The sequence below is a fragment of the Elephas maximus genome, chromosome 12 (genome assembly GCF_024166365.1).
Source record: "Elephas maximus indicus isolate mEleMax1 chromosome 12, mEleMax1 primary haplotype, whole genome shotgun sequence".
NCBI lineage: Eukaryota > Metazoa > Chordata > Mammalia > Proboscidea > Elephantidae > Elephas > Elephas maximus.
Window position 1 is genome coordinate 7,028,780 of NC_064830.1, and position 7,397 is coordinate 7,036,176.

The following is a 7,397-nucleotide window of genomic DNA, read 5'->3' on the forward strand; positions in this document are numbered from 1 at the left end:
CGGGGCTCAGAAAGCACCGCCACTGTCCCAGCTGAGTGCTTCTCAAACTTTCATGTGGAGATGGATCAGCTGGGGATCTGGCTGAAATGCAGATTCTGGTTCAGGGGTTCTCAGGTGGGGCCTGAGATGCTGCCTTCCTAACAAGCTCCCAGGTGCTATGGATGCTGCTCATCCTCAGACCACACCTGGAGTAGCTGACCCTGGGTGTCTGGGTGCAATGCAAGACAAGCCCAATGAGTGAGGCATCCCAGCAGGGGACGTCTCAGCAGGAAAGTCCTCTATTCAGGGCTCTGACTGGCCTAGGGTCCCTCTTACAGCGAACAAGGGGAGGAGACGTGGAACATTCCTGAACTAAAACCCTTAACTATGGAAAGCAAGCGTATTGACTTTTCTTACTCTTAAAGTTCTCCCTAGCTTATTATTAAAAAAACAAAAACAAAAAACCAAACCTGTTGCCGTTGAGTCAATCCCGACTCACAGAGATCCTATAGCTTATTATGTTGTTGTTGTGTGCTGTCGAGTCTGACTCATAATGACCCTATTTGTCCCATAGTGTTTGCAAGAAGCAGCTGGTGGATTTGAACTGCCAACCTTTTGTTTAGCAGCCTGAGCTTTTAAGCACTGCACCACCAGGGCTCCATAGCCTATTATAGTCAAGTGAAAATAAGGCACACCAAGCACTTCTCTGGAGCCTATTTTCTGGGAACAGGTTTAAGGAAGGGGCTGGCTAACTGAAAACAGGCCAGGCAGTAAATATTTTCAGCTTTGCAGGCCGTATGGTCTCTGTTACAACTACTCAACTCTGCCTTTGTAGTGTGAAAGCAGCCAACGACAATACACAAACGAACTAGCGTGGTTGTGTTCCGATGAAACTTTATTTATGGACACTGAAAATATAATTTCATAAAATTGTCACATGCCACAAAACATTCTTCTTCATTTTCTCTTTTTAGCCTTTCAAACATATAAACATATTTAAACATATAAAACCCTTTCTTAGCTTGCAGCCCATACCAAGACAGGTGACAGGCCAAGTTTGGCACATGGGCAGTAGTTTGCTGACTCCCGATTTAAGGGAACAGTGACAAATACCCCAAGGTGATAAGTGAATGGTTTTGGCGATGTTTCACCCCAAGGTGAAGGGGAGAAAAGGTAATTAACAGATGGTATGAAAATGTAAAGAAAAGCATAAGCGGTTTGAATACTGAGATAATTAAAACACTGTCATTTTGAGACATTTTATTACACATACACTTTGCGATGACATCGCCTGTGTTTCTCTTCAGCTTCACGCTCTACAAGGGATGTTTAGGGTATTTGTCAAGCATTTATTTCGGGGCGCAGCCCTTCTGAGGTTGTGTTTCCTTGAAACATCACTGCGATTTTGTCAGTAGTTGGAGACAGGCTGCTGGGGTTAGATGGCAGATAACCTCTGTCCTCAGTCGCAGAAATCAGGAACACAAGGCGCGTTCATTTGTTTCAGAGCTATTTGACTTCCTCCCTCTCCCCACGGTGCCTTGCAGCTGGCTCTTCCATGCCCACGTGAAGATGACCAGCCTGACCCTGGCTGCCCTGTGTCCACCTCAGCACGGCTGTTATCGTCTTTGCCAGAGGAGGAATGCAAGGGGAGAGAACGGAAGTGAGGGGCTAGGGAAGGAGCGAGTCACAGCCATGCTGGGATGAAAGACAGCACCCGTTCTTTCCTGGGGGAAATAAGCACCCAGGGCTGTGGGATGAGAGCTGAGAGCTAAAACACTCCCAGAGTGCAGCTTACAAGCACAGTGCTTTTAGAACATCTTGCTCCCAGAACCAGTTCCCCCTAATTGAGCCCCTGCAGTGAAATACAAGGAGCACTAGGGAGGCCATCAGGAGGTGCAATGGGAAAACATCCTGAAACCACTTACTGAAACCTCCCTGGCTTTAAGTGGAACAGGCACCCTGGGAGGGCAAAACAGCTTGAGAGGACAGTCTGTGGGGTCAAAGCAGTGGATCACACCTGAGCATCCCGCCAGAATGGAGGCAGCCAAGGAGAGAGATGGCTGGTTCGAAAGACTCGGGGTGGAGCAGGGGAGCATGGACCTGGAAAACACTACAGCAGGCACAGATGGCAATACGCTCATCCAAAGTCAGCCAGCCCTCAGGCTTTCACAAAGGAACAGTCATTCTGAACAGAGCAGAGGGCTGGGGAGCAGTGGTGTGTGATCTTGTAGAAAGTACATGGGCTTTGAAACCAGGAATGTGGGAGTTCAACTATTGGCACTACCATTTTCTAAATGTGACCTTGGGCAAGACACTTAAACTCCCTGACCCTTAGTTTCCACATCTATAAAATGGGGATAAAAATATCTGTGCATATATAAAAATATAGAGAGAGATTTCTTAATATGGTGCCTGGCTCAGTGATGTTATCAGATTTAGGAGGGAGTTGTATTAGGGTAAAGCTTAACCTATTGTAACAGAGTTATGTCCCCCCAGCCTGCTCCATACCAAAACTAAACACCCACTGCTACTGAGTTGATTCCAACTCATATCGACCCTAAAGAACAGAGTAGAATTGCCCCATAGGGTTTCCAAGGCTGTAATCTTTACACAAGCAAGCTGCCACATCTTTCTCCTGCGGAGCAACTGGTGGGCTCAAACCACTGACCTTTAGGTTAGCAGCTGAGCGCTTTAACCACTGTGCCACCAGGGCTCCCTCCCATCCAGTGGTTTATAAATGGAGATTTCTTTTTCTCTCGTATAATGGTCCTGAGAAAGCAGACCAGACTGACAGGGCACTTCTGCTCCATGGATCATTAGGGACTCAGGTGCTTTCTATCTTGTTGCTCCAGCTCATTTCTACTGCTGTAGAAGAAGGAATCAGTGAGTCGTGGTGGACAGCCTGCAGCCTCTGCTCCAGGAATCATAAAGGTTTCTACCCAGAGCAACAACAAATCTTATGCCAAATAAGATCATGAGTTATCCCAATGCCTGGTACCTTGTCCTCTTGATGCGTACACTCACAAAAAAGTATGGCTCCTTATTGCTTAGAAACTATTTCAATGAAGACTCTAGACAGCCACAGGAAAAATGTTTATGAAAGTCATTGTGACTCACACACAATGATTGGTTGAGAATATGCAAATAAGGTATGTAGAACCTGTGATGGTTGTGGTTATGTGTCAACTTGGCTGGGCCATGGTTCCCAGTATTGTATGGTTGTCCTTCATTTTACATGTTGTGAATCCTGACCTCTACATGTTGACGAGTCAGGATTGGTGTGGGTTGTATCTTGAGTCACAGCCTTGCAGGAGGGTGTGACTCAAGTCCCACCCTTACTCAAGTCACGCCCTTCCCTGGGATGTGGCCTGCATCTAAGGTATGTGTGTCCTGGTAGGGCTCTCTCTCTCTGCATCTGGATCCTGCGTCCAGTTCATGATCATCTAATCTCTGGTTCTTGGAACTTGAGCCAGCAGTGTACCATCTGACCTGCTGATTCTGGGATTCGCTGGCCTCCACAGCCCCATGGGCCTGCGGCCTATTGTCTGACCTGATTCGCCAGCTTTTGCAGCCTTGTGGGCCAGCAGCCTGTGGTCTGACCTGCCAGTTTGGGTTCATCAGCTCCTGCAGCCACATGGGTTGGGAGAAGCCTCATCTGATCCACGAATTTGGAATTTGTCAGCCTCCACAATTGTGTGAGCCATTTTCTTGAGATGTTTTTTGAAGAACTGTAGTTTATTTCTTGTTGTTTTATTTTGGAAAATATTTCTTGAACTTTAAGAAGTGTTATATCACCTTATTGTGTTTGGTTTGTTGTTAAATAGCAATAGTTCCTCTATGGCACGTAAGCCTCCAGGCTGGCTGCTGGATTACGGAAATACTAAAGGTTGGCCCGGTCCTTACAGTTAAATAGATTGAACAGATATTTGACAGCCTAATTTCTTGAGTAGAGGAAGTTTTTAAGGCAGTATGTATCACCTTTATTGTACCATTGTCAAAAATATTTCATCTGAATTTAATCATGAGGAAACAACAAGACAAATCCAGATGGTGAAACATTCTACTAGACAGTTGGGTTGAACTCTTAAAAATTGTCAGTATCATGAAAGACCATGAAAATTGGGAGATGAGGATTGTTCTAGAATGAAGATTAAACGGATATGTTTACAAAAGGCACTGCATGATCGTTGATGTGATCCTGGATTTAAAAACGTATTAGACGATTTTATAATAATTTTGGAAATTTGAATACAGACTGTATGCTGTTGTTAGGTGCCATCAAGTCGATTTTGACTCATAGGAACCCCATATACAACAGAATGAAACACTGCCCAGTCCTGCACCATCCTCACAATTGTTGCTACGTTTGAGGCCATTGTTGCAGCCACTGTGTCAATCTATCTCATTGAAAGTCTTCCTCTTTTTCACTGACCTTCTACTTACCAAGAATGATATCTTTCTCCAGGAACTGGTCCCTTCTGATAACATGACCAAAATATGTGAGATGAAGTCTCACCATCCTCGCTTCCAAGGAGCATTCTGGATGTACTTCTTCCAAGACAAATCTGTTCATTCTTCTGGCAGTCCATGGTATAGTCAACATTCTTTGCCAGCACCGTAATTCAAATGCATCAGTTCTTCTTTGGTCTTCCTTATTCATTGTCCAGCTTTTGGATACAGATGACTGAAAATATTATGGCTTGGGTCAGGTGCACCTTAGTCCTCAAAATGACATTTTTGCTTTTTAACACTTTAAAGAGGCCTTTAGCAGCAGATTTGCCCAATGCAATATGTCATTTGATTTTTCTCTGTTTATCAAGAAAGGTGTGCATTCAATCTGTATGCTGAGCAAATAACCTGAGAAGCTGGGCTATATGAAGAACGAGCCATCAGGTTTGGAGGAAGATTCACTAACAGCCTGCGTTATACAGATGACACAACCTTGCTTGCTGAAAGTGAAGAGGGTCTGAAGCACTTCCTGAGGACAACCAAGACCACAGCCTTCAGTATGGATTACACCTCAACATAAAGAAAACAAAATCCTCACAGCTGGACCAATGAGCAACATCATGATAAAAAGAGAAAATATTGAAGTTGTCAAGGATTTCATTTTACTTGGATCCATAATCGACAGCCATGGAAGGAGCAGTAAAAAAATCAAATGATGCATTGTATTGGGCAAATCTTCTGCAAAAGACCTCTTTAAGGTGTTAAAAAGCAAAGATGTCATTTGAGGGCCAAAGTGCACCCGACCCAAGCCATGGTATTTTCAGTCACCTCATATGCATGCAAAAGCTGGACAACGAATAAGGAAAACCAAAAAAGAATTGATGAATTTGAATTATGGTGTCGGTAAAGAATATTGAATACACCATGGAATTCCAGAAGAATGAACAGCTCTGTCTTGGAAGAAGTACAGTCAGAATGCTCCTTGGAAGAGAGGGTGGCGAGACTTCGTCTCATGTACTGTGGACATTTTATCAGAAGGAATCAGTCCCCGGAGAAGGACATCATGCTTGGTAAAGTAGAAGGTCAGCGAAAAGAGGAAGACCCTCAACAAGATGGGCTGACACAGTGGCTGCAGCGATGGACTCAAACGTAGCAACAACTGTGAGGATGGTGCGGGATCAGGCAGTGTTTTATTCTGTTGCACATGGAGTAGCTGTGAGTCAGAAGCAGTTCGACAGCACCTAACAACAACAACGATATTTATGACAGTAGATCTCCAGGTCTTTCTCCCACTGAGCCGCTGGGTAGGTTCGAACTGCCAACCTTTGGGTTAGCAGCTGTATGCTTAACCACTGTGCCACCAAAGCTCCGCTTAACCACTGTGCCACCAAAGCTCCTAAAAACTCAGTAGGCAAGGAAAATATTTTAATTCAATCTTTAAAAAAAAAAAAAAATCAAAGTTAATGCAAAAAATTCATAGTGATAAAACACCTAAAATACCAAAATTTTTCCTGTTACGTGCTGCACCATGGATGAACCTTGAAAACATTATTCTGAGTGAAAAGAGACCGTCACAAAAGAACAAATACTGTATGGTCCCACTTACATGAAATGTATAGAATAGGTAAGTATATATAGAGACCAAATTTTTTTAGTGGTTGCCAGGGGCAGGCGTGAGGAAGAGCAAAAGGAAGTCACAATGCTTAGGGGACACTGAGCTTCTGTTAACACCTTAAGAGTCATGGAAATATGGTCTCAGGCAACATCTAGCTCAATTGGCATAACAGTTTATAAAGAAAATGTTCCACATTCTACTTTGGTGAGTAGTATCTAGGGTCTTAAAAGCCTGTGAGTAGCCATCTAGGATACTCCACTGGTCTCACCCCTTCTGGTGCAAGGAAGAATGAAGAAACTAAAGATACAAGGGAAAGATTAGTCCAAAGTGGACTAATGGACCACATCTACCATGGCCTCCAGCAGACTGAGAGTCCAGTACAGCTAGATGGTGCCTAGCTACCACCACTAACTGCTGTGACAGGGATCACAATAGAGGGTCCCGGACAGAGCTGGAGAAATATGTAGAACAGAATTCTAACTCAAAAAGAAAGACCAGACTTGCTGGCCTAACAGAGACTGGAGAAACCCTGAGAGTATGACCCCTGGACACCCTTTCAGCTCAGTAATGAAGTCACTCCTGAGGTTCACCCTTCAGCCAAAGATTGGACAGGCCCATAAGACAAAACAAGACTAAAGGGGCACACCAGCCCAGGGGCAAGGACTAGAAGGCAGGAGGGAACAGGAAAGCTGGTAATAGGGAACCAAAGGTTGAGAAGGGAGAGCGTTGACATGTCGTGGGGTTGTTAACCAATGTCATAAAACAATATGTGTTCTAACTGTTTAATGAGAAACTAGTTGTGTAAACCTTCATCTAAAGTACAATTAAAAACAAAAATGGGTCACGAAATATTTGAGAACAAATAAGGGTGACAGAGAAACAATATGGCAAACACAGTTACTGTAACTGAACTCTACATTTAAAGATGGTTGAAATGGCAAGTGTTTTGTCACCTAGATACCTACCACAATAGAACAATATTTTTAAAAAATATATAAAAATTGTAAATGAAGACAGGATATTACTGATTTTTCCTTTCCCTTCAGGCTCCAGTAGGGCCTGACCTGGTACCGAGTGTAACAGCGTTCATTGCACTGTTTTTTTTCCACTTGAAATTTTTCCAAAATGAAAAGCTGGGGGATTATTGTATGCATCTTAAAATTATATTAAAAATGACAAATATGGCCCAACGTCTGCCCTGTAGGAGGCTACCGCTGGGCCAGTCAATAGCACTGTGGCATGAATGCCCCAGAGGGGTGAGTACAAGGTACTGGAGGAGCAGAGGGAGGAATGGCCCTTAGCATAGGCAGGTTTCTAAAACTCTCTTCAACCTGTTTGTATTTTCCGCTTTTAT